Source organism: Strigops habroptila, chromosome 8, assembly GCF_004027225.2.
Source record: "Strigops habroptila isolate Jane chromosome 8, bStrHab1.2.pri, whole genome shotgun sequence".
NCBI classification, from domain to species: domain Eukaryota; kingdom Metazoa; phylum Chordata; class Aves; order Psittaciformes; family Psittacidae; genus Strigops; species Strigops habroptila.
Genome location: NC_044284.2, coordinates 46,129,877 through 46,143,984, shown reverse-complemented (window position 1 = coordinate 46,143,984; position 14,108 = coordinate 46,129,877). Strand labels below are relative to the sequence as shown.

General features: G+C 35.8%; 1 protein-coding gene across 3 annotated transcripts in view; it reads left to right on the top strand.

Annotated features, from left to right (window-relative positions):
• BRINP3 (BMP/retinoic acid inducible neural specific 3) overlaps positions 1 to 14,108 on the top strand; it is a 200,131-nt gene that overhangs the window by 163,763 nt on the left and 22,260 nt on the right. The gene's annotated exons all lie outside the window — the stretch shown is intronic.

The window sequence follows — 14,108 nt, the reverse complement described above, 5'->3', positions numbered from 1 at the left end:
TTCTACGTATCGTGCTTTGCTTTGTGATCTGCTAGTTGAAACAAAAAATGTATTTTTCACTGTGGGGGTCATTTCCTAATTAGAAAACATTCCCCTAAGAAAAGTTATATAGTCACTGCAGTACTTCAAAATTTTGTCCTGTGTTTCTTAGGCATGACTTAAATGAGCATTCTACTAGAGATGATTCAAGATGAAAGACTTCAGCAGGAACAGAGTTTTTTTAAACACAAGAAACACAATCCAAATTAACTTTATTTTTCCCCTACCAAAATTTAATATAATCAGCTCTTCCAAAATAACCACTATAGGGTTTTGGGGCAATCTTTGTTTGCTATCTGAAGTGGCAATGATAGAATACAAATGAACAGATATAAAAAGCAAAGATGACTTGAAATGGTTGACCAAAGCACACCTTTCTTGTTATCTGAAGGATACACTTTTAACAAATAAACTTGTGAGATTATTTGTTAATAAAATGATGTGGTGCTGTACGAAAAAGATGTGGACAGGCTGGAGAGGGTCCAGAAAAGGGCCGCAAAGATGACCAAAGGCTTTCAGTGAAACCTGGCTTATGAGGAAAGGCTGAGAGAACAGGGTTTGTTCAGCCTAGAGAAAAGAAAGTTTAGGGAAGACCTTATCACCATGTTCCTTTTTATGAGGAGTCACATGGAAAAGACAAGGGATAATGGGTACAGGTTACTCTCTGGAAGATTCTGGTTGGACATGAGTTAAAATTTTCACAATGAGAACAAGCAGCCATTGGAATAATCTCTACAGGGAAGTGGTGGATTCCCCAGCACTTGGGGAACTTTGGACAATTTTAAGATCAGTTGGACAGAATACTGTCTAGACTGTGCTTTTGCCAAGAAAGGTTGGACCAGATGACCCTTCCAACCTGGTATTCTATGATGCTATCATTTTATGATAAATTTTACTAGCAATGAGTTTGCCTGTTTTACAGCGAGTTGTACTAAACTTTCATAACAGCTTGATTTTGCAATGCATCTCTAACTTAGGAATCTCATGACTTACTTTTAAGGTAAATATGTCCCATTTTAGTGACTACCCTAAATTTTTTTCTAGTCAGTACAGAGAGAGATTGGACATATGATGACATAATGATGATCAATGGATGGCTTAAAGATCAGTGCTAAAGGCAGGTTTGGGAATACTTAGCCGATGGAATGCATTTGCTGAAAGAGAACATTTTCAAGGGCTGGATTATGTCTGATTATGGATAAATTTCCTTCTGACATCAAGATTTTTACAGCTAGTAAGAAGAGCTGTAAACTGAGAAGTGAGGGGAAAGTTCAACAGACACTGGTTTAATTTCTAAACCTTCTTAAAAAAAAAAAAAATCTGATAGATACAGGAATGGATACAGGAAAGGAATCTCAGTGGTGATGAGACATACTGAGGAGAAAGAAAGTGCAAGTATTGATAGAACAATATTCGGGTACTTCTCATGATAACTGTATATCTAATCCAAACAAGGTACTGAATTTTTTGGTACAGAACTGCTAACAGGTAAGCATGAAATGAATAGTGGGTAATGCAGTGGAGGATGAATACCTTGCATTGAATAATGCAATGGAAAAACATGAATTATTGCTCAGGCTGTAAAAACAGACATTTCAGCAGAAAGTGAATAGAATAAGAAAACCAAAATCAAGCCCTAAAATTTATTATATTTAAGGGAAGATAAAAATAAAAGCAAAAATCACAGATTCATGTGCTAATGATATTCTAGGATCCAAAGAAACAAGAAGGGGGAATTGGAACAAAATGTAATCCTTTCCAAAGGCTTTCCAAACAACTCCTTCAGATCAGTGTTTGAGCTCTGCTATTGATAGTTAAGGGCAAATTTATTATGGAAAGAGAAATTAGACTGAGTTAATGGAGATATAAATACTATTTTAAATTGTATTTTATGGGCACTTGTCTTTTCAGATACAGATTAAAGAGCCAATGCTTCAGTTTTTACTAAAGGTCATGATGCTGGCAGTTAGTAAAAATAAAGTAACTGTGCTAATGTTTAATTTTACATTGTATTTCACAAGGCAGTAGAAGATATATACAAAGGATTTGTAAAGGAGTATGTTGAAAGTGAGAGCTGGTTTTCTCTTTCATGAAGTTGTGAGGTTTGTCCTGCAAGTTTAATGTAATTCATTAAAACTTTCTATAAGACTGAGTTTTATAGGGATTTAACTATGCAGTATGCCAGAAATAATTTTCATACTTGAGGGAGCTCCTACATATGGTCAAGGTTATAATTAATTAATGAAAATACCTGTCTCTTTTCTCTGGACTCAAAATTTTGTTACTGGACATGAAACCAATTGTCGCTTGATTGTTTTTAAATGAGATTCAATTAATCAGACAGAATTGCTTGCAATTTCTTCTATATTTCTCGAAGAACCAAGCCACTTAATAATCATAAAGCAAAATTACATTTATATTTCAATTTTCTAATCCTTGAACCAAAATACTATTGAATCCTCTCCTAAAATAATTGTTCATGGTAAAAAAGAGTCAATTAACATGCAAGTTAAAGAAACTACATTCCCGTGTCGCGTTTTAAACACAGTTTATATTCTTCAGCTAGAATAATGTATAAATAGTTTGCTTTCAGTCTGCACTAGCGGTCAGAACAATGTCTTATTTACTGCAGCACTTTTCCATACACTGTGGATGGGAATAGTATTACTATTTTTGTTTTATTCTGTTCATTGCAAATCTTTTCAAGTTCCAGATGTTCTTTCCAGATTTTAAAGTTTCTTTTATTAACATAAAACAAACCGTTGTTCCTTTTCCTGAAAGCCAAATCATGCCAAGAAACATCAAGTCTGTAAATTTCCATTATAAACTGTTATAGTACTGCTGAGTGTAACTTTTAAAATTAATCTGAATTTTAAAATTAAATCTGAATTAATCAATACATTTTCTGTAATCAGTGAAGTTTTTACTGGTTGTCTGAGTTCAAATTAAAATACTGACTGAAAATTCAAAACCAACAAGGAGCACAGAAATTGCTATGTAGATAATCTGTTCCCATGTTGTATATAGGGGTCGAATGATAAAACATTCAATTTCAAGAGATAAAGAGAAAAACAAGATTAAAAAAAAAAATGCACTCTGAAAAAGAAACTTGGTGTTCTGTGGAGTAAGCTACCAAGTGAGCTACTGCCTCCATGAATTAATTTGAGGCTCTGCTGCTTCAAAAGGCTCAAGTGATTGTTACTAATATGTTCTCATTGCATTGGCACATCAGCCTTAAAAACTTGCAGTATCGTATGCTCATTCGTTGTGTTTGCTTGGCCAGAACCCACCACATGCAGCAATTGTTACTCCACTAGATGGCCAGCTCTTGCTGCAGTTTTTATATAGGAAGGTTATTGAAAAACTGCTGGTGCCACAATACATTTTGCTCTGCAGGAATGAGTAGGTGTCAAAAAATTTATATAGGAGGGTTGTTGAAATGGTCCCAGAAGCATGAGATGTTTTCCTTTGTAGGAATTGGGGTGTAAAGCCATATATCTGCTCTACCTCATCATGCATATTTCTGTAGTAGGACCATGAGGTGTAAGGAACAATTGTTAATCTTTGGAAGCAGTTTGCATATGGTATCTGTGGTCTAGTATATCTACTTTGAGTAAATGATTGACATAGTAATTAAGTTAGTCCAAGTTCTCAATTCCAGCAGCCTCTTTCTCAAATGAGGTGAAAAAGTGATCTATTACAGGCAGCAAAGGTCAGTCTTTCTCACAGTTTAGACTGAGCATTGTGACTTTCACCTGCTCTGAAAGGTGATAGCTGTGCGTGCATAGTCTGATGTTAATATCACCTTCGGATTGCATCTTCTAAATTTTCAAAGACAAAATAAGTGGAGGGAATAAAGAAATACTGATTTTACTGAATACAGATGTCCATATAGGACACTGGAGCTTACACATGGCAATGGGAAGAGGTAAAGCAGCAAGTAAAGTTGTGGTTACAAATTTGACACTGTGTTATGGGAAATGAAATTTGTTCTTGTTTCTGTTTTGGCTAACACAATGGTAAGATTTCTTTTCAAACATAATGATTATATGCTTAGAAGCTGAAGATCACAGAAACAGAAGATCTGATCCTACCCATGAATTGCTGTCAGTGAAACACCTGACATGAACCTGAGCTGAGGATAAACAGGCACTTACATCCACCCAAATTATGGAACCAAAATGAGAAAACTGGAATATCTATGTTTAAGAGCATAAAAGAAATATAAATTGGGTTGCCAGAGGAGAATTTTCACTTTCCCAAATATTTTTCAGTAAGAATGATAATGATTTCCTGTGATCGGATTTAATATCCAAACACTACTGAAAAACATTGAAGACAGGGAAAAGCTTTCATTTCTTCATTTGGAAGTGCCAGGTTAGCACCTGATTTCATTCTTTTCTGTGTCATTCAAATGAGTTCCTTGGCTAATGTTATCCAGTTAAGTGAATGAGCTCAGTACGGTGTGTTGCTGCATGTATGAATCTTATTTGTATGCAGTTTAAATCACTTTGTAATGAAAAAGCATCATGTGAGGTCAAATTTAACCAGCATAATTTGTGACTTAATAAAGACATAAATAAAAATATTAAAAGGAGAGAAGTAATGTAAAGGCAACAATAAGTTGCCTTTGGAAAAAGGAAAATGGAAAAAATTGCTATCTTCCTTGACATAATTACAAAACAAAAGTCTGGTGCAACAAACTGCAAAAGAAGATTATGAGCAACGCAGGTAAATAAAAATTTCAATTTTAAAAGACCAAAGTGCAACACTTGTACACAAAATCATGTAATCTTAAATAAAACGTCAGTGTTTGAATTTTTGAAAAGTCTGGATACTTAATATTGCCATATAATTTACAGTGAAGATGTTGGTTATACCAATAGTCTAGCCAGTTTTTTAAAGGATCTTATTCTGGTAATGCAAGATGAAGGCAAATATAAACAAAACTACTTAATAACTCTTAAAACATATTTTAATTAACATATAGAAATCCTTATTTCTGAAAGGAAACCAATTCTCAGCAGCCTTATGTTTGAAGAATGTCCTTATCTTCATAAAAGATTTTCTTTAAAGAAACATACTCTGGAGATAATGTAGACTTAGAACGAGTTCATTACCAGAGGCAGTGAATGGCTGCATCAATCAGAAGAGGTGCAAAAAGAATTCTGGTTTATTCTGGTTACCACAGAATGCAGCACAGTCAGCTATAAAAGGAGGAAGATCCATGAATTTGCATTTTCTTGTTTTTCTCTTCTTTCTGAATTTCACAGAGAAAAAGAATTCACATGCCCTAGGAGCACAACAGGGCCTGAATACTGTAAAAACATTTCAGAGAAGGGACTTGTATCTTAGTCTTCAGTCCATATGCAGGAAAAAGATTTAAGATATCTCACTTTTTTATAGTATCTGTAACACAGTGCATTGGAATACTGAGGCCTTGAAACCTGTTTTCTTCAGAATGCTTCAGAATGAAATACTCCAAAAAAGACAGTTTAGATAAATCCCATGCCCTCAGGATGTTACACAGGATTAGTTCCTTACATCCCAAAGTTGGTTATCAGCTGATTTAGATTGCTTTGCTATAATTGAATAATGAGCACAAAATTAGTAAGCCATAAAATCTTCCACCAAGGAAGCCACTAAGCTCAATATATGAAATTTTCACAGTACATCGCAAAGATTTTTTTTTTTATCAAAGCTCATCTGTGGCATCGGATGCAAGGGCAAAAAATCTATACATCTCTTAGCAGACTGCTAGAATGGAGGTGAATAGTGAGTTTAAATTAAGATTGTGTTATGGAAAGACAGCATAAAACAGCAAAAGCTCAGATAAATAGACTGTGTCTAATGTGTATGATGCTTCCAAACAAGCAATATTCTGTCTGGTTTTAGAACATCTTCTCCTTTTAATAGAGTACAAGGTATCATAGAGATGTTTCTAAAAAAAAAAAAATCATTCCAAGAAAGATCAAAGAAAAATGTACTTGGATTGCACATTATTTTGTGTTATAAAAAATACCGGAAAATGTCTTGATCTGCTTCAATTAAGATATTGCATGTGTGAGTTAAAAATGAATTTGCAAGTTTTGGTGTAAAGGAATGCCTCTCTAGCATAAACTTTGATTTGATCTAACACACCAGGTGCACATCTGAAAGTTGCATGTCATAGAAAAAGAAGGGGATAAGATGAAAATAAGTGAGATAAAATGAAGGTCAGTTTGGTAGTGGTTGTTCTACTAAACTGAATGATAAGTCTGCATCTTTTCTCCAAGGAAATAAAATGATCCACTTTGAGGTGATACCTTTAATTGAATTGGGGATTAGAGTTATTTAAAACTAGCATGACAGACATAAAAATATGATATACAGCCCTGCAAATAATAGGTCTGGTAACAATGACAAGATAAGATAAACTCTTGTGTATATCTGTGTTTTCACACATATTTTTAATAGCTGTATATACATAGGGCAGAATGCTCTTAGCATCTGTCCTTGTAATATGTTTTCTCTCAAGGAGATTTGGTTTTCTAATGTTGCAGCAATTTATTATATACTCCTAAGGGGCTGTTGTTGATTACATGCTATACATGAAAATCTTTCCAGCCTCTCCACAATTCCACATTTGTTTTTTTTGAACAGCAACACTGGAATGAGGTAATTTCACCATATCATGATGTGCTGTGAAACTAGCAGACAGGTTATTTTGATTTCACAGGGCAGGAGTATGCCTGCTTCCATGTTCTGGAAATACCATATGTGCAATATATGGAATGAAGTCACGTATTTCATGACAACGTTTTGTCACTTTAAAGTATTGACTACTTATCAGTGCAACTGTACCCTAATAGTGGTGCTTTAGCAATCATATTTCACATTTTGAAACATGATGCAAACTGTTAAAAAAAAAAAAAAGATCGTCTTAGCAGGAATCATCTGACATGAAAGGAGTTATACCAATATAGTATTATATAATATTAACTTAATATTGCAGAATGTTGTATTACACCTTGTTCTGACACTTGCAATACTAAAATCTGATTACTCAATCACTAACTATTATTAGAGTACTGTTACACTGGCAAACCGTGTATACGTTAAAAGGACAAAACATTGTCATGAGATGTGACTTTATTGCACGTATTGCCCATATATGTTATATAACACTGCTGCATATTCAGACAACACCTCAAAGGGGACAGTATTGAGAAGTGCAAAAGCAGAAGATAACTCAAGGAAATAATTTCACTCAAGAAGAATGACCACTTTAGAGTCCATCTTTTTCTTGTGGGCTTTCTTATAAGACTAACAAGGTGATAAAAACAGAAAAAACATATTCTTTTGGAAAACCAATTTCCTCTACACAATCTAGTTCTGAAAAGTGGAAAGTTGGGCTCAGTTTCCTTTTCTCCTGCATGAAATAGTATGAGGATCCTTTTTTTTTCAAATCTGCTAACCTTCATTTCTCTACAAATTGCCTCTGTCCCTTCCGCCTTTCAAAACCCCTCGTTGTTTCCAACACAGATGTCCAAACTCCTTTTTGTTTTGCCAGGCAAATTTTGTAATGAATTTGGTGTTATGGGTACTGGAGCCTGAAAATTTGAAGACAATAAAACACAAGCAGCTTAAAATAGCATTTTATTTTAAATAGCCATGTGGTATCAAAATAGAAAAGCACACATTAAGAAAAAGCTGCAGTAGGATTTCAGCTATCAACATACAGTATTCAGCACATTCAGTCCCCAGTGTAGATCTACAATACTGAGGGGCTTGCTTTTGGCCTTTTGTTTTTCACTGTGACCAAACTTCCGTAAAGGACCTTCCCTCAGGCCAAATTTGTAGATATCTTAATCATCTATCCACATGAATCACTTGTAGAAACAACATCAGAGCCAACACTGCGGTGAATCACAAGGCTTGCAAGCCTACACTTTAAAATAATTACTTGACATGTGGATAGATCCTGGCACACATTTCTGAGCTTGGCATCTTCTGTTTGCTCCTAGCCTGATCTGTCTTTGTTGTCATGACATGTGACATGATTGCTGTCATGTGACAAGATGCCTTCAAGCATCATGATAATGTACACCACAAATGCAACCGAAGGTCAGACAAGGACACTACAATCAGATATTGCATCTTGGAGCACCCAGGGCTTCAGGCTATTCCCAAATCCAGAAAGTTACAGAATCTTCCAGATTTCAGCTATATCATAAAAGCATATTAGAACATTGATTTTTCTGATCCAGAGGAGTCTAAAATGTACCATAAGGACATATCTTTTACCATCTATGAGTTATAAGTAAGACAGAAGAAAACTAAGAATGAATGATCCTTGAAAGTCAGTCTCCATCATCAGACTTCCTCTGTACAGTCACCAGAGCCCCTGTGTCTGTGCCCACCATAGTACAACAGGGCTGACAATAGGCTGACAATATCACACCTCCCTTGCTGTCTTTCTTCTATTGTGTTTCTTTGGAGCAATATACAGACTGTCTCTCACTATGTGTTTGTACTGCACATGTCAGAGTGGGGCCTCATTCTCAGCTCAGGCTGGGATGAATTGCTGTAACATAAATGTTTTTCTGGTCTGTTCTATTTAAAATAAAAACATGTCTCCTTTGTGGAAAGGTGGCATTAATGCAAAGTGCAAGGAAGCTTTGATATGAGTGCAAAATAAAAAGGAAGATAAAGGTTGGACTTATGGGGGGGTAGGAGGATATTGCTGCGCATATCCGTATTTCAGGCAAAACATTTCATCGCTCTGATGCCCCACTTTGACAAAGAGGTCTCTGCTTGTCAGGTGATGTCTGACAGCACTCTGAAAAAAGTGTCTCAGGCTCTGAATCAGCAAAAATTCTCAATTAAACAAGTCAAAGAACTAAGAGATATTTGATGTACAAATGGACACATACAAGCGTCTTATATTTCTCACCTGTGTTAAGTCATATGCAGTTTATCCTATCAGCTCACTCAGAAGGTGAGATAGTAGCTTTCCAAGGGGACATTAAATGCCAGACTTTAGCTGTGATGACGTGAGACATGACCCTGAAGGTTAAAGACATATAATAGCTTTGTCTTCAGATAAATTTGAAGATTGGATAGTTTCAGTCTTGCAAGTGGAAGGTTTTCAAGCTTTTTTTTTTAAAAATACTTTGAAAAGTACTGCATCTAAATTGTTTGTATTGTCTTATATTTACTTCTTGTTACTTTAAAAGAAATCATAGAATAATAAAATCATAGAATGGTTTGGGTTGGAAGGGACCTTAAAGATCATTTAGTTCCAACCCCCTTCCATGGGCAGGGACACCTTCCACTAGACCAAGTTGCTCCAAGCCCCATCCAACCTGGCCTTGAACACTGCCAGGGATGGGGCAGCCACAGCTTCTCTGGGCAACCTGTGCCAGTGTCTCACCACCCTTGTGTGGCGAATAGTGAAGAACTTTTTCCTAATGTCTAATCTAAATCTCCCCTCTGTCAGCTTAAAACTATTCTTTCTTGTCCTGTTACTACATGCCCTTGTAAAAAGTCCCTCTCCAGCTTTCTTGTAGGCCCTGTAAAGTATTGGAAAACTGTTGTAAGGAAAACTCTGTTTCCAGCAATAAATCCTTTGCTTCCAACATGCAGAACGCACTAATCTCACTGTGCCTTGAGTGCTTCCAAATGACAGTTCTGGAAACAAATTTCCTGTTTGACCAAAATGGGCAGATACAATGATCAAAAGAGTTATTCAGAGTTGGATATGCCTGTTTCATACTATGCCATTCTTCCATTTGCAACACAAAGAAATAACTCTAATATATCAGCTTCCAGGTTATTCAAAATTAGTCATTCTCTCTTATTTATAGTCTGTTATGCCTTTTATAAACCAGAAATACATTAATATTTGGTGCAATGTGTTCTTTCTATTTTCTTGTGTGCTCTTGATAAGAGCAAAATAAATGACTGAAAAAGTAAGGTGTATATTGAAAGGTAAAGGGTAGGGAGACATTTAATTTTTCTGATATTGAACTGCTAGATAAGACTTCAGTTTGTGCATAATTGCTATGGATGCTTTCAAAGGTAATTTATGTATGGAAACAGTAGGAAAAAATCATATACAACTGTATTTAATTTTTGAAAACATAAAAACTCTCTGAAAAATTAAAATTTTCAAATTATGAATTCAATACTGGTATTTTACACATTTAACTACGTACAGATTGGTGAAGACAATGTACAGTTCATTTACCCCAAGGGATACCAAGTAGCAAACTCAACATCTCTACCGACAGCCCCTGTCTTTCTCCCTTCCTGCCTTCCCCAGTTTCTAAATAAATTGAGCACTTCAGAGAGGTGCCAGGCATACAGCTCGGAAGCATCCAGCCCTCTGATGTGCTCCCAGACAGACAGGATATTTAGCAGGCCCAGGCTTGCCCTGTCTTGCCAACATGTCTTAGCTTTCACTGGAAGGGATCATAGCAAGTCCATGATAAATAATAAAATCCATAGTGTTTTATTCCTTGTCTTCTTGGCTGAAAGCGTCAACAAGGTCGCCAGTTGTGGTGGTGACGTGTGCTGTGTGGACAGATGTCACCCAGGGAAAAGCTTTATTGTTGAGGCATTCACCTCATATTTTCTGTTGTCAGAACATTTACATTCCTGACAGATTTTTTTATGAACTTAATGTAGCTCAAGGGCTGCACTCAGAGACCCCAGCTAACACTAACTTCGGAGTTTTCAGTTCAGCTTATGTCTGGTATGTGGCAATATCTAGTGAGGTATAACCTTGTTTCCAATATAACTATATACAACTTGGATACTTTTTCTATCACAAAAGATATTCCAAGTATTTAATAAGTGGCAGATTATTAGGTAATCCTAGAGTTAGAAAACTTTCACAACTGGGTTCTGCTACCCTTATTCAGGTTGACCAAGTTGCTTGTACCTGGAATCGGATCATTTGTTTTCAGACTACTTACCAAACAAGAGAGCAGAAAATTTAAGAGTGACAGAAGTTGCCCATTAGAAATAATAATTTTCAATGCAATCATTAACTGCCATGGATGTTTATAGCCTGTGAAGAACTCATTATCTTATTGATGTGTAAACTTACGTCGTATATTTTACATGGTTCTTGAAAGAAAAAGATATAATTATTTATTATTGAGACTTTCTGTCAGATTTATTGTACAAAAGGCATCGACCTACATCTGTGCGATTTTTTCCCACCAATTTCCAGGTATTTTTATTCTTTTGGAAAAGTGTCATACATATACCACAGAGAACATGTACAAAGCACTTGTATTATCAGTAACATTACTTAAAAAAATAAAATTTAAAGTCTTTTTTTTTCAGGCAGGAAACAGAAAAGCACCAGGCTGAGAGAATGTAAATGAAGTTTATTTCATCAACAAGGGAAGGAGACTAGGGCCTTAAAGCAACATACGAAATGAAAAAACATTGCCTTTCTATCAAGTTTCCTTCTTCCGCATTCACAGTTTGACCAGTATTTTGGAGTTAAATGCTCATCTCCATATCCTACAACTGCATAACAACCAATGACAAACAGAAAGTCAAATGGGTTAGACATCTATGTCCTATGGCTTCAACCCACACCTCACTGAAGGAAATGACAGGAAGGGTTCTTTTATTCACAGGAAGGTGTGGAAATATAAATCATGTCCTGGGATCCCACATGAGCTATCTCAAATGGCTTGAGGGCAAATGCTGATTTAGAACATACAAAATTTACCCATCTACTGCATGTTTTTTTGAACTCTAAGGCATATTAAAGAGATACAGTCAGTAGTATAGTATAGATCATTAAAAAAATTCCCCAAGTAGCAGATGATACAGCACAGCTGCAGAAGGCATTAATTCCAGTTAATTTGTCAGGAAACTATCCCAGTCATAGTTTTATCAGTTTTCTAGACACCCATATATGGAACCACAGATGATAAGTATAAAGTAAAGGACTTAAGTATTGCAAGGAGCAGAAATAATAAAAATTGTTGGCACTCCAGACAGAAGATGACACTTGCTAATTTTCTAACATAGTTTTATCTTTGATGACTCTCTCAATTGTCAAGATATTAAGGTAAGAAGATGAACCAAACCAAACTAAACCCTTCTCTGAATTCTGCCCAGAATCACCTTTTCTTTATTTACTTTTCAATAATAAATGAATTTATTAAAAATTCAAGAAATTATAAAAATAAATGCAATCTCCACAGAAAGTCGAGTTTTTTCCCCCCATTGTGAAGCTGTTGTCATATCTACCATGAAATTTGTATTCTCCTGGTTTTATGAAAAAGAAAACCAGATGTTTTTATTTTTTATTTTTCCTTTCTTTATTTGACTTTTTGGTCATTCAGATTCTTAGATGAATAGTGCCCATTCTACCCATATAACAGGAATGCTATGGTTTAAGCCCAGCCAGTAACTCAGAACCACGCAGTTGCTCACTCACTCCCTCCCTTCTCCCCCCTGCTCCTGGAGAGATGGGGAGGACAATCGAAATAGTGTAAATCCCATGGGTTGAGATAAGAACAGTCCAGTAACTAAGGTATAATACAAAACCACTACTGCTACCACCAATAATAATAATAATGATAAGGGAAATAACAAGGGGAGAGAATACAATTGCTCACCACCCGCCGACCAATATCCAGCCCACCGATACCCAGCCTGACCCGAGCAGTGATCTAGGCCTTCCGGGTAATTCCCCATTTTATATACTGGGCATGACGTGCTGTGATATGGAATACCCCTTTGGCTAGTTTGGGTCAGGTGTCCTGTCTCTGCTTCCTCCCAGCTTCTTGTGCCCCTCCTCACTGGCAGAGCATGAGTCTAAAAGTCCTTGATCAGAGTAAGCATTACTTGGCAACAACTAGAAACATTGGTGTGTTTTCAGCGTTGTTCTCAGGCTAAAGTCAAAAACACAGCACTGCACCAGCTCCTAAGAAGGAGACTGCTACAGCTGAACCCAGGAATTACTTCAATATGCACTCAAACCTCTCCTCATTACATAAAACTGCAGCAAATATCAGGATTTGTTGCATCAATTAAAATTAACGCATAAGTCTTTGTGTTAAAAAAACAAGAAATTAACTGTTCAAAATGCATATCCTTCTGAAAAACAGCAATTAGAAATCTCTTTCAATATTGCTTGGACTGTGTTCATTATATTTTCTAAGACTCTCTTTCTTTATTTTAAACAGTGATATTTCCAATAGAATCTGAAATCAGGATCATTATCTTAAGTTTTTATTACTTTTTATTTTTCTTTAACGTTCCAAATTTAATGTTCAAATTTTGGTTGATAGCTGAGAGGAAATCCTAGAATTGACCTTAAAAGAACCCAAAGACATCATGCCCTTGAAACTGTGAATATATTATTCTACACATTTTTGGACAAAGTTGCCTTAATTTTGGAAAAACAATGGAACAATAACTGATGATTTTTTTAATGCAAGTTGAAAGCTTACCATCTGCGTAGATTGTTTCATTAGTGTATTACCTGCAGATAGCACTATTGGTTTAGGTAATACCTGGAGTGATGGGTAAGATACAGTCTAAATATAAATGAGATAGTTGGCAAATATGTCCAAGGTGTGAGCAAGGTACTATGGAATGCATAGCTAAGCTGCTGACTGTGTTGTCCCTAATGTTTCTCTACAAAACTTCAGTTAAGTAAGCTCTGAGTAGAGACCAATGTAGCAAATCCCAAGACAGCATGCAGACTTTCTGTTTCATCAATTTAGCCCTCAATACATTGCAAAACACTTGAGTAGCATTTTCCTTCTTGCTGAGTCCAGTCTACACTTTAATGAACCTTGCTACTGGTATGAAGTTGTTCAACATTAAGCGTTTTTATTTCTTCTGCTGACCATCTGCTGTATATATAGACTACCTATCCATGTATATCCACATTTTGATATAATGTCAATTGCAGTGGAGAGGAAACATTTTACTTGTAGATTAAGAGATGGGCAAAAGTTTTAAAAGCCACAATCCTCAGCTTTGAATGACGGAAGTGGAGAAATAGGTTTCCATCGGTGAATATTTAAAAGGAAGTCTATAAAGAA